Here is a 22,054-nt window from a genome sequence, read left to right on the forward strand (position 1 = left end):
CTATCAGGAGACTGTTACATCTAAATGTCGGTGTTTAGTTGCACCTATAATTACCAATTACATATGGAAAGTCCTCCTGTCCTTTTGCCTCCAAGTGAATAGATCCTCTTCAAAACTATAGAAAATAAATTAATAGAATAAGGTCCATAACCATCAAATGAGCTCTTTGATCACTAAATTTCTGTCCAAGAATGACACTCATTCACTGCACAGTAGGGGATCTGAATAAAATATTTTCTTCCAAAGCTTTTACTTTTTTGTGGATAAAAATTCTCCCTTATTTTGAGTAGGTTTGTAGGGATTCAAATGCACACCTCATTTAAGTCTACTGCCTTCTTTGCTATTATTGAAAAGGAAATAAACACCACAGGAGTGAGTTTAAACACATGAAGAAGAATTTTCTCTCATTTCTCTAAAGTAAAGTTTCAGCTTTGGACTTTGAGAGCTCATCAGAAAAGAAACCAGCAATGGGAAATTGTGAAGCAGGGAAAGCTTTTATTGCCACCTTATAGATCATTTAGTTATGCCTTCTGTTATTATTCACAGAGAAGAGAAAGGGTTGAGCTGACACAGATTCTTTAATGCAAACATTATCCCAAAGATTAGATCTTGTAACACCCAGTAGCTTAAGTACATTCTAATGACAATGAAACTGCAGTTTGTAATATTTCCTGAATAATAGGAAGAAAAATAAATTCTAAAGTCCTTGATTCTGGTGTTGTAATGAAATGTCACACAGAGAAATAGCCATTTCATTAAATGAAGAGTTGCATTGAATTTTTTCCCAGCAAGATTATAATTCATTATTATCAGAATGTATCAAACACAATTTAAAGTAATGATATAATATATACTAATCCAATAATTATCATTTCTTTATCATAAGAACTTTAACAATCAACTTCCTTTTTCTAAACAAACACCTACAATTAGAAATATGAAGAAATTTGAGACTATGTGGGTGCCTTTGCCATCTAGAGCCTTTGTTTATGACAAAAGAAAATGAATAATAGCTCATGCTAGGGAAAGTGTGAGGGCCTTAGAACAAGACAGTCCTGGCTCCACCACGCAACCTGTGTAACTTCCATTCTCAGAAGTATTAATAAGTTTCTCATTCTCTATAAAATGCTTGCATCTCTACTATATTCAGTAATTATTATAAAGTGTAGATAATTATTGACATATCAATATGAAATAAGTATTTCATTAAATGAGTGTTTTCTCCATGCACTTTTTTTTTAAATTAGCTTTATAGTTAACATCAGACAATTTATCCCATGGAAAACAACTATTCAATTTGTGATTTTCCATAAAAGATTCTGACTGTTCACAGATGGGAGATGAAACTTGTTTAATGTGACATCCGTGAGTGGTCAAATGAGCATCAGAAAATAGACATCACAATCACAATGTTGGGGCTCCAAAGCCTTCTCTTTCAAATTATCTTTGAGGACTGAAACCCACTAAAGAGGGGTGACTTTTCAGGCAGACAACACAAAGAATGGCAAGCCTAGCTGCAATGCGAGAGGCTGACTGTCACATCAAAGACAGTGATTTTGCCCTTCCGTGCCTATAGCTGTAGAATATTAATAGGCAGCTCAGTAACAAAGTTGATTTTTTTAAAGTATCATTTATGTTTGTGATGGTCAATTTTGACTGTCAGTTTGACTGGAGTGTTACACACCTAGATCAGTAAGTCACACTTCCGGGTGTGGGTGTGGGTGGGTGGGTTATGGGGGCATGACTTCAGTCACTGACCCTTTCCTCCCAGTCTACTTTCTTGGTGCCATAAGGTGCACAACTTTCCTCCACCATGCACTTCCACAATAGGCTGAAACCACGGAGCTAGCCAACCATGGACTGAAAATTCTGAAACTGAGTTAAAATCAATCCTTCGTCCTTTAATATGTGGATGTCAGGTATTTTGTCCCAGCAACAAAAGGCTGACTAATAAAATGCTGTACATTGATTCTTTCATTTGATTATGCACAGTGGAATCCTGTGATTGGGTAGGTATATTTTGTAATGCCAATAATTTGATCAGCTTCACAATATAATCAAAGAATTGGAGGGTAGAAATACTGGAGTGATCATCACATAGTGAAACTGAGATACGACATATCTAATTGAACTAATTTCAAGGATAAGAGTGGTCACATTTTAAATTTGAAATTGCCCACTGAAGCCTCATATTACAACTTTCACAGGATCATATCTAGACATAAATAGAAATAAAAACATGACAGTACACAGAAACAAACCTTAAAAGGGCAGTTTCACTACCTTTGCAAATGTGTTACGTTATATTTATGCTCCTGAGTATAAATTGCTTATTTTTCTTTATAGTTTTGCTTCTATTTCCTCTATTGTCCTGAGACATATTTGTTCTGGTATTTCCATTTGGTAGGTTATTAGAAGTCATAATTAAGTGCTTATAGACTTAGTTTATTTTTCCACAAAGAGCATAAAATCTTTCTGAATTTAGGAATTGCAGTATCTGTTATTTTAGGTAGGTCTCATTTTCTTCAGCAAGGAAACTTTAGCCAAATTTTACATAGATTGTACTTACTGAAGAATATTCATTGTACTCAATGGTCCATATAGCCAGACCACAAATAATTCACCTAGACCAGTATAAAGCCGCATATTGGACTATATATTATTGTTCCTTCATTCCTGCACCATACTACAGAGTAGCATAATAGTGTCTTAAACTGAATTTTATTCTAATACAATACTGCTAGCCTGTGCAGAAGAATGCTATAGGGAACCACTTTGTAAAACTAACCACAGTTACTGCACTGGTGCTGAGGATACTGTAGAGAATGCTGTTCATTACACTATATGGTGTCTCTTCTGAGACATTTCAAGAGCATATCCCACCTCTTTTCAACATTTCTTCAACAGTTCATTTGTGTTGATATATTAAATAACATGAATGTTATAATTGACCAAATTTCTTCAACATGAGTTGCTGAGATTTTTAGAATCAATAACAAGTATAAAAAACTTTTTAAAAGGTTTACTTATATTTTGCTCTATTTCTGGTTCTACTTTAGGTTCCTAGTCTTGTTATTTTTCTACTTTCTCACCTATTTCTAATTATATTGCTTTGATGTATTTTAAATATCCTCACAAGCCATCTTAAATTCATTTTTAGAACAAAGTGAGGAATAAACAAAAGTATAAGCAATTTCACAAGTTCAGAATAAGATGTTAGGATGAATATTCAAAATATAAAATTAGGTATTTTAAACAGAGTCTATGTCAAACAAGTTGGTCTTTTTATCCTTTTGTTGTCTTAAATCACAACTTTTCTTCTTTCAGTTGCTCAATAAAGTCCTATTTTATATTTTTCTCCAATAACTATCTCTGTGCTGATGAACAGTATTTTATCTCTGTCAACAAAATAAACATATACTTAAAATTGAATGATCTTCTTAAAGCACCACAAATTTGTCTTCTGAGAGATTCAGCACAATCTTAGATAACAAGTAAAATATTAAGAATGTCACTGTTATGTTTTAGATAAAAAGTGTTCTCCAAAAGTCTCATGTACTCAGAGGTGAGCTTTTGGAAGGCAACTGGATCATAGAAATGCTAAACTCATCCATGGCTTCAACCACTGATGAGTTCATGTGCTGTTAGGAGGTGGGGCTGATGGAAAAATATGGATGCTAGGAGCATAACCTAAAAGAATGTTTTCTTGTCCATGGATCTTCCCTGCTCTCTCTGCTTCCTGGTTGCCATGAATTCAACATGTTTCCTGCCACATGATGTTTCTGCTTTGGAGATAGCCCATCATGGACTAAACTCCCTGAAACCCAAAATAAATCTCTTCCTTTAAATTAAGGTATTAAGTATTGTGCCTCAGCCACAGAAAAGCTGTCTAACACAATCAGTATTTTTGATGTCCACATATTTTCAATTGTGCCAAGATGATAAGGGACATTGAAAGAATTCAGAAGAATTCAAGATTGGGTAAATGGTTTAATCAGATTTTTGTGTGTGCACGCATGCATGTGTTAAGTTGTGAAGGACTGGTTCCAGCACAAGCTTAGAACAATCAAGAATATTTTCAGCGTATAGTAGATGAGGCTTGGAATGGTACAGCAGAAAGAAGAAAAAGTAGGAAAAGTAGAAGAAGCAATGAAACTTCTCACTTTTCGTTCTTCTCTTCCTTCCTTCCTGTCTTAGTTACTTTTCTCATTGCTGAGACAAAATACCCAACACTCAAAGTTAAAGGAGGAAGGTTTATTTTGGAATACAGTTTTAGAGGTTTCACTCCATAGTCAGCTGGCTCCAAGGCAGAGTGGCATCACAGAGGTGAAATAGTCCATAGCAGAGCAGGCAGGAGGCAGTGAGCAGCAAGCCTGCCTTCATTCTGTCCCTTTTATCCCATCCAGGATACAAGCCTTTTGGGTGTTGTCACTCACACCCGGGGTGGACCTTCCCATTTTCCACACCCAGAACTATGCTAAACCAATCAATGGAGCAATTTAGTTATCACACCCTTAATTCACATTCACATACTTTAATCCACATTCACACACCCTAGGTCCAGCCACCTCCAAAAAGGCCCAAACTATGAGCTCAGGAAGTCTTGGGGGCACATCCGGACACAAGCCATAGCACTTTCTTTTTACTGTTCTTTCTAGGCATTTTCATAAATTATGGAAACAAAATTGAGAAATTCTAAATATGATTATTCTCTGGAGTTTTACTTTACTTGATTCGAATAATTCTACTTTATTTCTGGGAAGATATTTTCATGTCTTTTTATTTGTTAAAGCCTTTTTGGCAGTTATAGTTTAGGACACAGAATGCTGTTCATGTATTCATTATAAAAGTGAAACAATTACCATTGTATAGTTATTATATTTTACCTTATCAATTAACTTCTGAAAACCCTCAGGGAAAATCTTTGCCTTATTTATATTTACATCCAAACTAGAGTCTGGCTCAAGCTAAGCCACTGATGAATACCATAGATAATTTTCTCAAAGTAGTCTTTGTTTTCAAAGACCATACTTGAGTCGGGCATTTGGTGCATGCCTGTAATCCCAGCACTCAGGAGGCCGAGGCCTCAACGATCACCATGAGTTCGAGGCCAGTCTGAACTACATAATGAGACCTGTCTCAAAAAACCAAAATCAATCAATCAATCAAACAAAGACTATTCTTGGAATAAAAAGCATTCAAATAACTGAACACTAAAGAAGAAACCACTGCTAAAGTGAATACAATGGGGAAGTCTATAAGAGTACTTCAAAATGAGAGATTTAGTAGGAAAAAATTGTACAAAAGGTATTATGGCTTTTATCTAGATGTTTTCCCAAGGCCTCGTGCATATGTTTTTGAGAGTTCTTGTATATCATTACAACATCCAGTTTGAGTGGATGGCACTACCTCTGGGGAAGAGTAGGGATGAGGGAAGAGAAACTAAAAGAAATGATGGGAAATTACCACTAGGTAAATGGGTGAAAGAAGAATGTATGGATAGTCAAAAAATATGCTGTCAGAGGTAGCAAGAGAACCACAAGAGAGCTGTGTGTCAAAGAACCATAAGTCAGAAAATTTTAAGCAGCTGAGAGAAATCAAAAGTCAAAAACCACAGGGAGTTAAATTAAGATAGACTGAATATTATTCATTCAACTAAATGAAGAGTCAGTAATCAATAACATTAGTGAGGACAGTTTCAGGAAAAGAATAAATGTTTAGGAAATCAGAATATAAGGACTTGAGGAAGAACTGTTAAGGAAAGGTAGGCAGTGAGTGCAGGCTTTCTTTAACAGATTGTACCTAAGGAAGGAAGAGAGATAAGGCCAGGCTTGTTTATGTTTTAATGGAAAATTCTTATATAGGTGATGCTATATTTATATAATACCTATTGCTAAATGTATGCAAGAATTTGATGATTGAATTGTAAATAAGTATGTATTTCTTACAGGTAGAAGCTAGTGAAAACTCTAACAGAAATTTTCAGTTATGGTAATTGTATTCTTTAAAACTAATGTACAAATCCTTCTGAACTTTAAATCTACAAAATTCACCTGCAAGAAGAGAACAGGCTCAACCTAGATGTGGCATTTATTTTTATCAATCACAATCTGCAATTACTATATACAAGTAAATTCTTTGTTTGCTTGTTTGCTTCAGGAAATACACAGAAAGGCACACAGAGAGATGAAAGAAGGTGATAACTAATGAAGAAACAAGAAGGTAATTCACTTTTTAAATCCTAAAACCAAATTGTCAATATATTCAGAGTGTACCTTGGAGGGAAGAAAACAGATCTAAGGCATCAGATAAGCTGAGATTTATTTGAATAACTTAACTGCTTGGTAATCAAAATGATTGATTTTCAAAAGGAAATCAAGGGTAAAACCTCTCTCTCTCAATATGTATATAAATATAGATATAGATATAGATATATAGATGATACAGATATAATCTGTGTGTGCCTATTCTATGTCTGTGTCCATGTTTATGCATTTTAACCAAATGATAGCCCAATGGATCTGATCAACTCTGACCACAGTTTTAATAGTTTTGTCACTTACTAACAGGTAATTTGTTCCAAATTTACATTATGTTAATAAAAATAACACAGGAAAGTTATGTGATATTTCAGGAAAAGATCTTAAAATATGTGATTAAGTGATGGTACAGGACATTTTATTATTTGGGGGAAAATGTATCTACACGGTTAAATGTTCATTATCTGGATAACTGCCACCTTGGATTTAGACCCTACCTCTGATGGTTACTATCTAGGAGATGAGGGTCACCAATTACCTTTGCTTGGACAAACTTTACTTAGCCTCCTGAAACATTTTCTAGGCCCATCTGTGTACTTCTTTGTAAAATCCATTTTTAACAAAGTCTCACTAAATCAGTTGCTCAAAAAACCCCACCCTGGACATCTGATCACTCTTAATAGCTGATTAGATTCTTCATCCTCCACTCTCTCCCAAATGATGTCTAACATCCTGCCCTGTCTTCAGCAAGAATCCTGTTAGGTTGATTTAGCCAGAATATCCCAAAATGCTAACGTTTCCTTTTAGTAATTTTCAATCCACTGATCGTCACACTGCTCTTGGCTATAAATTCTCACTTACCAATGTTATATTTGGAGTTAAGCCCAATTTCTCTACTCCACTGCAAAATCCCATTACTGTGGTCCTGACACCTACAGCAATGGTCCTGAACAAAATCTTCCCTTATCCTGTTTTATTTTTTTAATTATTTTTCCTTAGTCCTTATCTTGTTTTAGTAAGTGTCATTGAATCATTCTTTAATGGTGGGAGAATCCTTTATGAGATTACTCTGTGGAAGATATTATTGATATCTTCATTTACACATGAGTGTGTATATATATATATATATATATATATATGTAGTGTAGTAAAACTTATTAATGATATTATTTATCATTATTGTGAGACCAAAGTGAACCTAAGAAACGCCATCTTTGCCTGTAGATGAACTCCCCTCGTACTCCTCCTCTTACAGAGTGCTGAAATTCCCCTCATTTTTATAACTGCTTGCTCTGCTTCTGTAAACTCGCTTCATCACTTCTCGGAAAAGGTTGGTGCCTGGTGCCTCCCTCTAACCACAAAATGTCTTAACCTGACAAGGTAGCACGATAGCTGAGTTATAAAAAATATTTTGCAACTGGTTAAGAACATGTTGACTCCCCCTCCTTGAACTTCTTTAAATAACAACCTATAAAAGCTGTGCTGTTGTAACAAACTATAAAAGCTGTGCGGTTCCCTGATTCTTTGCTTCACTCTGCTAGAGGGTGGAGTCCACGCACATGAATAAACTCCTTTCAGTTTTAACTTTGTCATTTGTCCCAGTGTTTGGTGATTTACCGGCTCACTTGGTACAACATTTTGATCATTGCAGTGATGATGGTGGTAATCCATATACCAGGTTTTAATTGACATCTAGAGTCCAGGACATCTGATAATATGAGTTGAATCAGAACTAGCTTTTTGGAATCATGTAAGTTAGTTTACAAATATTATCAAATGCAATTTTCTACAATGTCCTATAGTGATTTCACAATATCTTCAAGAAAAGTACAGACTAGCATAGAATTCTTTTTAGGCTATACTTCTGCCTGCTCCCCAGGCAACTCTATTACTACCCTTCATAGGAATAGCCTGTTGGGAGCCATACTACATAATTTTTGGGAAAAACTCATTTCACAATTAAATTATGATTAGGGCTGTCTGAGGTTTCAATAGTCCCATGATGCTGTGACACTAAAGGGCAAGATTATATCAGCTGAAGACATCCTGGGTCTTTGAGAACCCAGTACAAAGGTTTCACCTGGGGAGGGGCCCATTCTTTATCAGCTTAACTCATCCCACCTACTGTTGTAAGAATGTTTTGCTCAACATCCTAATCAATTTAAGCTTCTCATCAAACTAAGATCCTCATCAGCGTAACATCCTCAGCACCATAGGATTACCACCACCCTCGAGTCATCTGATACTTCCTCCAATTATAAGATTCTTGTCAACTCAGGACTATCACTGCCCTCTGAGTCATCTGATACTCCCTATGAACCCAATAAATAGTGGCAAGCTCAGGGTACCTTTGTCTTTGCTGCCCAGAGTAGCACTGATCAGACCCAAAGCTCAGATTCTTCTCTAAGTCTCATTTCCTATCTGTATTCTTTATTTCATTTTGTGTTGTAGTAGCTTACAAGAGACAGGACTCACTTCAGGGGTTCTGGTAATGTTCCCTTTCCTGTGCCCTACAATAGACCATAGGTATATGGAACTACAAGGAAACAGTCAAGTCGACAGTGATTTCCCTCACTCTGCAGTGGACTCTGTGTGGATTCTTCACTCTGGAACTGCTATGTCTATTGCTAAATATCATTCAGACATTGGCCTTTGCCAATTGTGCTACTATTCTGACAAAGACATTCAGCAATCATTCGTACTCTGCCATTGGCTCCATAGTCAAAAGAATTGGTTACCATCTCTGTTGTTTGGCTCTGGACACTGGAAATTTTCTCAGTTTCCCATGAAGAGTGAGGTTAGATTAGACAGGGATTTCAAGGTCCTGGAATGGCCAGTCCAATGCCTGGGGGAGTCATCACTGGGAATGATTTTCCCAGCAGCTGCCCATTGGTACCATGTAACATACCTCAGAAGTGTGGTAGAATTAATAACCCATGAAACTAACTTTGCTCAATAAAAGAGTAGAGAAGGAAATGAAAGATACCAGAGTCCATGTGGTTTCTACCTATGTTCAACCTAAGAAACCTACTAGGTATTCTTGTGAAGTTACGCACAACTTTTTATTTTGTTCCTAAAATCTTGCTGCTTCATTTCCTTTTTCCCTCAAATTTTATTGAGATACAGTCTCATTTCTCAAGCTTTTTTTTTCATAATGTGGTCTAAGACATCAACATATGTACCATGTCTTAGATTTGATATTATTAACTTCGGAAGGAAGAAAGGCTGAATTCTGAAATATTAGTTACAATAGTGTCTCCTAATCTGCAACATGTGGGTGCCTCACCCACATTTCTGTTTTTTTTCTACAAGTCTTTATGATCCTTTAATATGACAGTGACCCATAATATTAATCATGTTGTCGTATAATTATTTCCTTTTCTGATATTCTTGTTTCATGGAGTCTAAATTCCTTGTTAGCTTGGGCAATGACTTTTCAACTATATCCCCAATGCTGAGCATCCAACTAAATATAACTTCATAAACAAATGAATAAGTAAATAAACACATACTCATTTTCAGTGTCATCAATATTTAGGTGAATGTTGGCTTTACTGAATAAATACATGAGAAATAATTGTTTCCTTCAGTACATTCAGGACATCAGAACCATCATACCTGAAACAAAATAGCTCACAGTGTGAGATCGGAAAAGAAAAACAGACTAATCACTGTTACCGCCCCCCCCATACACACATACTCTTATGTGCAAAAAAGTCCAGACAAATCCAGATATAAGCACCCAGTGCACATAAGACAGAATGAAGTGGCCTACACTAAATAAAAGTCAGCTTTAAAAGGAGACAGTGGATGCAGTAGCACATGCCTGTAATCCCAACCCTCTGAGAGGCTGAGGCAGGGAGACCACAAGTTCTTTCGAAGTCTGGGTTACTTGGTGAATTAGTGAGAACTTGTCTCAAAAATAAAAAATAAAAAATGCTACAGATTTACCTCAGTGCCAAGGCCATGAGTTCAATCCCAAACACTGCAAATAGGCAGACAGACAGACAGACAGACAGACAAAAAAGATGAGGAGGGATAAGGCAAGGAGGGATACATTAAATAATGAGTTATAAAAAAGGGAAGAAGTGAGAAAGAAAAAAGAGAGGTAAAGTGAGATGACAAAAAAGAGAACAAAGGGCGAACGAAAGGATGTGAACCAATGAATTCAAGTTATAGAATTTGTATTGGTCACAGGTGAAGATTTATTCTACTTGGAAATAAGCCAAGTAGAACCACCCGAATGTCTCTCATTTTCCAAATTATACAACTTTCTTTTCTGAATTATTCAGGGGTAAATGAGAATGTGTTTCCACATTTCACAGCTATAGAAAGTCTGCAGTTGAAATAAGTTCACAGAGAGACAACTTGCAAGACAGCAGTGTAGCAGAATGTGTACTAAACCAATGACACTATTGTGTTCATGAGAGATTTTTAAAGCAATTATTTTAGATCTATTCCTATTACCACCTCTATCAATTAAAAATTGTGCATATCTCAATCTTCAGGTAACCTCTGGTTTAAGGAAAAATGAAGATTAATTATAATGTCATGCCACTACACTCCATTCCCCTGTCATTTCTTTGCCACACTAAATAATCACCAAACTTAAAATTAGAATAAAAATATCAGAAGCATTTTCCTTTTAGCTAGGAAGCCAAGACACAAAATAAAGGTTTATATAGTATTGGGAGATATTAATTCTAAAACTTCTTCCTTTTTACAAAAAATAAAATAAAATAAATTAAGAGCAATATAAAAGGAACAAGGAGATCTGAGTGCTATCCACCATTCTACCATTTGTTTCATTTTATTTTTATTGTACTTATACTTGCGTGTATATGTTACTATAATAACATAATCACTCAACATTTTCAATATGTTTTGAACTCAATTAGTCTCATCAAATCTCCATGGACATTTAAATAGTTTAACTTCATTCAAATTAGTTCCTTCCTAATTAAAGTAACTTGGCCTCAGAGTACATGCTGCTCTGATATCCCAAGAGAATTGAAAGAAATTTTATAAAATTTATCTTATCCTCATTAATAGAGAAGCTGGGATGTGGAGTACATGTGACATTTTAAAAGAACTTCAAATTTGTGTCATCCTTGAACAAGAAGTTGCCACACAACAGAACATCCCTTTTCTTATCTTTTATGTCTTCATAGGTATCTTTCCACATTTCCTGGATAATTACAAACATTTTCATGGATAACCTGGCACAGAAAAACTGCTGCAGACAATAATCTTCTTAGAACATAATTTCAATATACTATCATAAGGTAATTGAACAACAGCATAAAGACACAGTCTTATCTGAAGTTCCCTTCCTGGGAACTACGGAAGAATCAAGAAAAAGATCATTCCAAGAATGTTTGGGGGGCTTTTCTTCCATTTCCTTTCAAATAAAAAGCCTTTGAGAAGGTCTATGAAGAGCAGGCTAAGAAGTTTGCACTTCATTCAACTCTCCTGAAGTCATGCAGGCTGGAATACTTGTTCTTCAAAACTTTTCTCAGATGATAAACCCTTTGTGAAATCTTCCAACCATTCTCCTTCCTATTTAAAATTAATCATTTTGGTATTTCCTTGATTTGTTACTTATTTGACGATTTAAGGAATAAGCAAACTGAATGGCCAGCTTACTGAAATTAGTGCCAGACTTTCATTTAAACTAGAAAGCTCTGTGTAGAAGGGAATTTATTCCAATCTCTAATCCCTATTCAAATTGAAGTCATTTGGAAAATTGGCATCTTCTTTCATTTCCCCCTAATTATATATGAGAAAAGCATAACCTCAGCATTATCAATTTTCTGTGTTAAAAATTACATTAAAACTGATTTTGACAAAAAATGAACTCAATTATGTGTAACTCTGAAAGTATCTGAAAACTATCCAACTATTGTGATAACATATACACATACAAACATGCACTTATAAATGTACATACCTTCAACAACTTAATGCAATAATCAAACCTAGAGCCAAGCAATTAAATAACTTAGATTATCAGATACAAAATGGTTCGAGTACTTCAACTCATTCATTACATTACTATGGAAACTGAGGCACAAAGTGAACTTGTTTCAAATCATTGTCAGAAAGTAAGGGAATAAAAGTCATCAAAACAAAAGCCATAAAACAGGCCTTAGCCAGTTGCTCAGCCACAAATACTTTGATATCATTGTCTCATGGGATAATTTAAAAGCAATCTCCAAGTCATGAAATTGTTGAAGGGTGTAAATAGTGGATTTCTGGATCATAATTACCTGGATAGCTTAAAAAGCTGAAATTCCTGGGGTGAAAGATATTGGATGGGGTTGAACATGAAAGCTAGAATTCTTAATTAGCTCTTCCAGTGACTTTAAGTACATGATGTTTAATATCTGATTACCTAGATGATAACACTTTTTTCTTATTTTACACCAAAAATATCTCAACTAGCTCAAAAAAAGTGCCTCATGCTATGTAGCTGGCATAGGCCAGAGCTGGGTTCATAGCTTCACCTTCTAGTTCCAAAACACAGCTCTCCTCCAATGTCAAGATTCTTCCATATGAGGATTCTAGCATCCTATCAGAAATTCAAGTTACTGGTTATTATTTTATGAAGAGCTAAGTGGCCCATTTAGCTTTCATGGAGCTCATCTGAGTCACCTGAATGCATGGAGCCTCAGTTTTGTATTAAAACCTATATCTTAACTCTGATCTTGCTCCCTACTCTTACTTCTCTTATTCTTGGGGATTTTATAACTTGTATCTACCACTTTCCATCTCAAAGCCAATGCTACTTTTATGGAAATTCTAACAAGACAAAAATCATTAAGGAAAAGATTAGTCTACCAGTTTTCTAGAAGCTTTAGATACAGTACAATCATTGGTAGCTCTTGGGTAAATTACCAAAATCAGTGATTGAAAAAAAGTTATATTTTTCATGCTTATCAAAACTATGGAGTTGTTCGAAGATCTACATTTGTAGGAAGTTTCATTAACTCCAAAGTAATCCACAGAGTTTGAGACTTTTTGTTTTAATTTCTTTTTGGTTTTTAACGTCTAGAGAAAACTCATCTAAAACATTTTATGAATATACTAGTAAAATAAAGATATAAGTAATATGTAAGTATATATACATAATATAAGTGCATATAAGACTACATAAAAAAATAAATACAGTAAATACCTTTCTTATAGAGGGGTTCTGAGATATTAGTAGAAGAAATATAATTTTATTTGTAATAAAGCTGAATAACACTTTAACAAAAAAAATTCAATTTTTAAAAGATAAAAAAGAAAGTTGAAGGACTTAGCTACATTAGATATAGTTTTTTTTTAATTTTTAATTTGGAAATTCCATTCTTTGCAGCTCACAAGGCATTCATACAGTTCTACCAGTCTATTTTGTCAATGAGACAAGTAAAACTGGAGTCTGCTGTCAATCAGGAAAAACTTCAAAAAGGAAATTAACATTTTAAACAGAAGAAAGGGGAAGTGTTTACTAAGACATGTTTGTAAATTATTGATCAGTGATGATCTGTGCATCCCATGGGGGTATTCTGAGCACTCTTAGGAGAAGATTGGGAGCACCTGCCCAAGAGTTATCAGTAGTGATTCCTCAATGGCAGCAATGAGACATTCTATGTGACAGAATCCAATGATAGGTTACTGATAATTTTTGGTTCCCAGTCTTTCTTTGGCGATATACATTTTATCCTGCAAAGAAGTGGATACTCAGAAACAACAAACTCCCTCTTATGAAGGGAAACTATTTTCTAAAATTGCTGCTTACTTCATCATAAATCTAAACATCTTATCCAACCTCCAAAGTCAGAGAGTTTTGTTAGTGAATAAAAGGAAGTGTCTACAAATATTTATTCATTTACCTGTGTATTATATGCCTCCTCGTACAGGGTTCATAAATGATTCTAAAGTTATAAAACTTGTCTTATTTATCTTGGTAGTAGCAGAGTCTGGAATGTAGATGTACAGATGTAGATGTACAGGAATATTTGTTGAATGAATAAACAAATGCCATAGTTACCTGCATGAGCTATCAATCTCAAGTGATACTAAAACTGCATAAGGGAAGACAACTGTGTTGATTCTAACATGGAAAGATTCAGAGGGTGCAAAGAAAAGAAAATGAAAAAATAATGGCTGGAAAATCACTATTCAGATTTATGAGGCATGGGTTATATCAAATAGTTCCCAAACTTAACCTATCAACACTGGCACCTTAACAGTCCTTGTCCATGAAAATTGGCATATGTCAGGTTGAAAAGTATGGAAGCATGAATTTTCCACAAAGTAGAAGGATTTCCAACCTGTCAAAGTGTTATTTTCACAAACCAGAAGGGAATATATTGTGTCCAGCCCAGGGGAACACTAACCATATCATATTGTAACTAGGAAAGTCCCAATGGCTTTGAAAAGAAGCAAAAGCAACTTTACTATTCCCCCTTCCAAAATTCGAGAATCAAATGTTTCTGTTAGGAAATAATGTGCTCTTGAAATACATCAGTCTCCCTCAAAATTACATTTAGATGGTTAAAACTGGTATTGAATCATTTGCATGAATAAATATGTCATGTGAAAAACACAAACATTTCTGCTTGGAATGTTAAAATTCAATATGAAATAACAGGAAGGAAAATACGACTGTTTTATAGTAATATTTTAACTTAACTTTTTACATTTTAGGGAAGAATAAATTCTTATGAATCAGAAAGATTACCCTCTTTTTTTCACATAATATTTTATTTCCCTCTGACTTTGGATGATTAATAAAGATCTACATATTTTCACTTACTGGCTTCCAAACTGTCCAAGCAGATAAAGGCATGAGGCACATTCATCTGAATATATTATCCAGATTTCACTTCACCACGATCTACACCCTCCACAAATATACACCTGACAAATCAGACTAGAAAATTCTTACATTTTAGTTCCTCATATCTGATTATCTTTGCAAGAATTTCCTCAGTACTACATTAAAAAACTCATTCCTCAGAAATCTTACCTTCTATTAGATTCTTAATCAGCTATAAATGCTAGGTTCCACGTCAAACTTTTTGATCTTATTGGAGATTATTTAATTTGTGTTCCTTTCCATATAGTATAGCTGCTTCCTAGATATTTCACATGTGCAAGTATGGCCATAGCTGAATGTAGCTTACTGTACAATAATAACTAACTTTCCTTATTTAAAAGTGTTGTTGTAAAGTAAAAGAACTAGTGAATCTTATAAAAACAGTTAACTATTAGAATAAAAATAGATAAGAATTTAGGGATTGTTAAGAATCAACAACTGAAGGTGAGCTGGTCCCAGAACCTGGAAGCAAGCCCCCCCACCGCCAATCCAAGCTCCTAGGGCAGAGAAGGTGAGCTGCGTGGGCGCCAGAAGCACCACTCCCCCATGAGTGGAAATGAGAAGAAACGTAAACAAGACTCAAAAACAGACTTCTGGATCACCTACAGCAACCCCAAAGGGAAATGAGATGGAACAATCTGATACTCAACCACATGGACTCTCTGAACTGGCAACAAAAGAGGATCTGGGAAAAATGAAATCAGAAATAATTACTCAGATAACAGCAAAGATTTTGCTCATGCTGCAAGACATGATTAATAAATCTAGAGAGGACACAGATAAAAAAAATAGAGGATCTGAGGAACATGATGGAATCCCAACATAGGAAACAAATGGAATCCATAAAACAGATACAAACAGATTAACAGGAGATTAAAAACTCCATCTAAAGTCTCCGCAGCAGAATGAACCAATGTGAGGACAGAATTCCAGATACAGAAGAAAAGATTGCAATTAGTGACCAGGAAAAGAAAAATTGCTTTAAAATTGTAAAGTAACATGAGAAATCAATCCAGCAGCTGCTAGACGATGCAAAGAAGAATAACATAAGACTGACTGGAGTCATTGAAGAAACAGGAGAGAGTGCAAATGACATAAAAAACTCTTAACAGAAGTGATGGCAGAAAACTTCTGAAGGAGGGGAAAAGAACTTGACATACAGACAAGTGAGGCATATAGGACTCCAAATAGCCTTGATCAAAAAAAATCTACACATAGACATATAATAGTTGGGATTCCAGAAATCCAACAGAACAAAATTCTACAAGCAGTGAGAGAAAAGAAACAAATCACATACAAAGTAAAGTCCATCAGAATCACAGCAGACTTCTCAATGCAAATCCTCAAGGCAAGAAGAGCTTGGAGTGATGTATTTCAAGCCCTAAAGGAAAACAGCCTCCAGCCCAGATTGATGTACCCTGCAAAACTATCTTTCAAAATGGATGGAGAAATAAGATACTTTCATGATAAAGAGCACCTCAGGAACTTCATGAATATCAAACCAGAACTCCAAAACATTTTAGACAATACCCTAGAAAAAGACAATGAGGATCACAACCCCAGGAAACCCAGCAGAATGGATCCATTGGGCATGACAAATTAAATGCAAAGGGGGAGAATGCAACAAAAAGAAAAAGTCATGACAAGGCTTTTAAAACTTTTAACTTCATCTCCCTAATGAGTGTATAAATCATTCTTGTTATTGTACTGATTAGTATTTTTCTGATTCTAGAGTTGCACACCTTTCCTTGTGTTATACTGGTTATTTATCATCTTATGTCTACATTTTAATTGGGTTGTCTATTAATGAGCTCTAAGAATTCTTTATATATTCTGCTCATAGGTTATATGCATTGTAAATATGGTCTGTTTAAGGACTACTTTTCATTTTCATGATGTCATTTAAAGTTCTAAATTTTGATGGAATCACATGTATCAATTTTTTTCTTTTATACATCATGTCTTTTGTATCCTAGGTAGTTCTTGCCTACCCTGAATTCATAAACATTTTCCCTTATAATTTCTTCTTAAAGTTTTATACTTTTAGGCTTTCTTATTTAGGTTCATAGATCCCTTCAAGTTATTTTCATGTATGGAAATAAAGGGTTGAGGTTAATTTTTTATATATGGATACCAGGTGTTCTAGTGCCATTTGCTGAGAACACAATCTCTTCCTCGGCTCTCGAATTGAGTTTATATTCTATAAAATGTTAGTGTTAAATAATCTTTCAAAACTCAGTGGACCATATATGTGTGGTTGTATTTGTAGATTCTCAGTTTTATTCCAATGATCTATATGTCTTTCCTTACACCAACACTGCCTTGATTACTGTAGCTTTAGAGGAAGTCTTAAAATTAGGTACTAAACGTCTTCCAACACTGTTTTTTTTTTAACTTTTCTAGGTTCTTTGTACTCCTACATAACTTTCAAATTTCAATATCCAATTCTTCATTTATAGCAAGTATATACAGACCTGAATTTTTATATATACTTTGTGTTTTCTAATCCTGCTAAATTCAAATACAAGTTCTAGGGGTTCCTAGAGATTTCTTAGTATTTTCTCTGTAGATGATCATTTCATCTACATAAAAAGATTTTGCTTCTACCTTGCCAATCCTATCCTAATTGTGTCATTTTATTGCCAGACTATTTTGGTTTAGGCCTATGTTTCAAAGTTTAATGGACAGATGAAGAGTAGGCATATCTGCCTTTGCTCCCCACCTTAAGGAGAAAACATTGTATCTTCTCTATTTATATAAGGCATTCTCGCTGGAAGTATGGAGTATGTGTCTTCAATCTGTTGAGAAGGTTCTGTTCTACTTCCAGGCTCCTGATAGCTTTTACCATGAACAGCTGTAGAATTTAGTCCAATACTTTTTCTCCAACTAGTGACAGGATCATATGGCTTTTTCCTTTCCTCAGTTAAAATGATGACTTTTGGGGGTGGATCTTCCAATGCTGAACCAACACTGCCATCCCTATAACAAAACCACTTTCTACATACTGCCAGATCTGACTTCTAATAGTTTGTTTTGTTAAACAAATTTCTATCTATGTACATACTTTTTTCTTCTATTATCTTTATCCAGTTTTAGGATTAGCCCAATGTTGAGTTCCTAAAATGAGGGGAGAAGTGTTCCTTCTTTTTTCTGCTTTAATTTTTTGATATAATTGATCAGTTAAAATGTATATGAGCCTGCTGTTGTCACATAGGTAGGTTTTCAAGCTAGGAATATACTTTCTTTAATAGGTGCTATTCAAATTTTATATTTCCTCCAGAGTTAGTTTCATTAATTTGTCTTCCAAGGTACTTCTTAGAAGTTGTCAAATTTATTTCAAAACAGATTTTTGAAATATGCTTTCTATATCCTTTTAAATTCTGTAAAATCTGTGGTAATGTCTCCTAGATCTTGATATTGTAATTTTAAAAATGTATAACTGATATTGTATAACAGGAAGGAAAGGTCTAAAGGTGCAGGGGAAGTGGGAGGGGAAGGGGAAAGGAAAAAAGGGAAAAGAAAAAATATGAGAAAAGGAAAAAAATGAGAACAAAGTCTTTGCAAATAGGGAAGGGTGGAGGGGGTGAAGGGAGGGCAAGGGAAGGGGAAAAAAAAAAGAACCAAGATACTCATGTAATGGTACAAGATCCCAGTGATGAATGTAACTGTATTTTATACCTAAAATGTACCGATAAACTTAATGGGAAAAAAAAGAATAAAAATAAATGAATATATTTTTAAGTCTGTAAGCAAAATAACAGTTGGAAATATAAAATGTGAAAATGTCATCACTGAAGCCAAAGATAGACCTCTTTAGACCCTATTAACATGATTAGGATTCAAAAGTAGATATAATCAAATTAATAACTGCATCTTTTACCTAATTTTAAGAATAAATCTTTAATAAAATCAGTATGCATTCTAATTGTTTATTTACACAATATTAATATTCAGACAGAAGGATCACTAAAGCACAGTTAATTAAATATAAATTAATGTGGTGGAATATTTAATTATCTTTTCTACACCTCACGACTAATGATTATGTAAATGCCTTACATTTAATCTTGTTGCCAGGAAATTAACTTAATGGCCTTCAACAAATGAATATTTTGTATGCATTACAGGACACTTTGTCTAAATTTTAACAGCATGGTATTGGTTTCAGATAATAACATGATTACACAATTTAAAATGTAAATATATACAATACTTTGCCCCTCCCCCATCTTTTTCATAAAGAAGAGACTAAATAGTTCAGATATTATTCAATAACTCAGGTTTTGAAGCGTGAAAGGTTTCCTTGCTTATCTATAGAGAGAGCCAAATCTTTTTAAATAACGCACTTCAACGGAGAAAAGACAAGTCCCTTTGCAGTGGACAGTTAAATCGATGATTTCACAATGCCACTTTTAAAAGTAAATCACTTTGAATGTCAGAAAGTGGCAGGACATCAGCACTCTAAGCGATTTCTCCAAGCTTTGGGGATTTTCTGATGCGCCAGCACTTTTGGATGTGTGGAGAGAGCCTGGAGACTTGTAGCTCTCTCAAGGAATCTAAGCCCAGGATTAATTACAAATCTCTTTAAATATCACCAAAAATATGGGAGATGGACATTCAATTTTCCAGAATAAGGACCCTTGTCTTGAACAGTTTCGTTGAATAGCCATTCCAATGTGAAAATGAATGGAAGTGATGTGCCCTACACTGGATGGATGATCTCAACACAGGGGATGCTAGGAAGAATAATCAGTGATTCCTCTTTTCATTTGACTGCAGCAGATGCTCCCACACACTTACCACTTCAGAGCACAGGAGTGCAACTATCAATGAACATCACTAAGATTTCCCTTCCCAGGGTTTTTGTTTTGTTTTGTTTCTCCACCGGATCCCAATTTGTTTCCTGATTCCCATCTTGGCATCTTTTAATCAGTGATTAGAATAGGTATATTAATGACTCACCTGCATTTCCCCATGGGTAAGATCATTCAAAGGAACATGTTTTTACTGACTCCCAGAGATCGCTATTAGAGTATAGCTCTGGTTACCCACAGAAAGTGTCTTCATAATGCATCCTTTATCTCTCCCTTTCTCTGCCTCATTTCCCAACTCCCATACTAGGGTTTATGTTACCGCTCAGAGAAACTCCTTGCACCTGCATCTTTACTCAGCCTCTGAGAATCCCAACTGAAACACTAAATCTGTTTCCTAGAGGGGACTCAATGCAATTAGTCATAAGACTGAGATTGGAACAATATGAATTTGCATTAGGATTAGTGCAAACTCCAGGACTTTCTTGGTTTAGTAGATCACAGCCAAACTTCGCTTCCAAAATGAGATGTATAGAAAAATATTAACTCTTAAGACAGTTACTATTTGAAAGTTCATTATGTATTAGACATTTTAAAGTGCTTTACATATATAATTTTAATTGTCAGAAAACACACAATATAGTAACTATTAAAATTCCTCCAAATACAGTGGTTTATAACAACAGTTATAAATGACTTATATAGTGACTTACAGGTCACTATCTTGTGAGTGAAGAACTGAAATAAGTCTGAAGTAAGTCTGGAATGAATAATTCTCATGCCCTCATGACACTAATGAAGGCCACTTGGGTGCACTGAGTTGAAGAAGGCCCAGTCTACATGGAGAGCTCTGTCCAATTTCATTTCCTCATCTGAAACATCAGTAAACATGGTTGAAATGTTGGGTTTCTAGGATTGGCAACCACAGCACTGACACCTGATCTTTCCAGCATAGATGTCTCCTAGTAGTTTTATTCCTCACATCATGGTCCACAGCTCCCAGAGTGCATGTTCTAAGAGAAGGGAATGTAAACTGTTGGTCCTTTAGGCATGAAGCTAGGAACTTGTAGTGCCACAAGGAACACAAGAGTTCTGATAAATGTTCTCTTCACAAATTTAACTGTGTAAGCTGATGACTGTGTTCGTTAGCTTGGCTTAATCATTCCACACTGCATACATGTATCAAAATATTTCACCATACTCCATAAATACATGCAATTACATACCTATTAAAAATAACATTAAAAAAGAAACCAGAGCTGTGTTGCATCTGTTGTGCTATTTGTCAAAAGAGCTGCTCCTCCAGTTAGAAAGGAGGGGCAGAAAATTGTAGCCATTATTAATTTTCCAAAATAAGTTAAGTAGATTGCCAGAATAATTGGTAGAACCACGATTTCAACCACAAAGGTTAGCTCCAATGTCTACACTTTTAATCACTATAGTTTGCTTTCTCCTATTAAGAAAAAATGAAAATGGAAAAAGAAATTAATATTTTACTCTTCTTTAGAGCTTTGTATTCATACTTCAAATCAGATAATCTTTACAATTTGAACTACAAACATCATTTTTCCATGCTAGGTAAAATAATTACTAACATACAGAGAAGGCCCTGATACATAGTAAGTGACAAATGACATTATCATTTTTTTAAAAAAATAGCCCAAAACTACTGAATGAGGGGGAAATGCAAAATATAACTAATTTTCAGATGACATCTTTCATTGCCCAAGATACAGATTTAGTTTCAGATACAAGAATGTCACTTCACTATCCAACTAAATATATCAGATTTTGTATGTCCTAATGAACACACAAGCTGTTTCATTCATGAGGGTCTTTACAAGCTGTAATCAAAAATATAGTGACTTCTACTGCCAAGTGCCATTCAGCAGAAAGGCAGGTTGATAAAAATATTACAGTGTATTTTCATTCACCTTTTTCACCAAATCTGGCATCATGAAACTTCTAGCTCTTCTGAAAAGTCAAGGTGTCCTTGAAAGAAAAACATTTTTAATTGATTCAGGACACCATGCAGCCAAACGTGCAAATAAAGATACAACAGAGGACTTCCAGGACTTCATCAGAACGCAGCAAGAATGATGGGATAAGTATGTTCA

Source organism: Heterocephalus glaber, unplaced genomic scaffold (assembly GCF_053883595.1).
Source record: "Heterocephalus glaber isolate CG9 unplaced genomic scaffold, H.glaber_assembly_v1.0 deba00000071, whole genome shotgun sequence".
Classification (NCBI taxonomy): Eukaryota; Metazoa; Chordata; class Mammalia; order Rodentia; family Bathyergidae; genus Heterocephalus; species Heterocephalus glaber.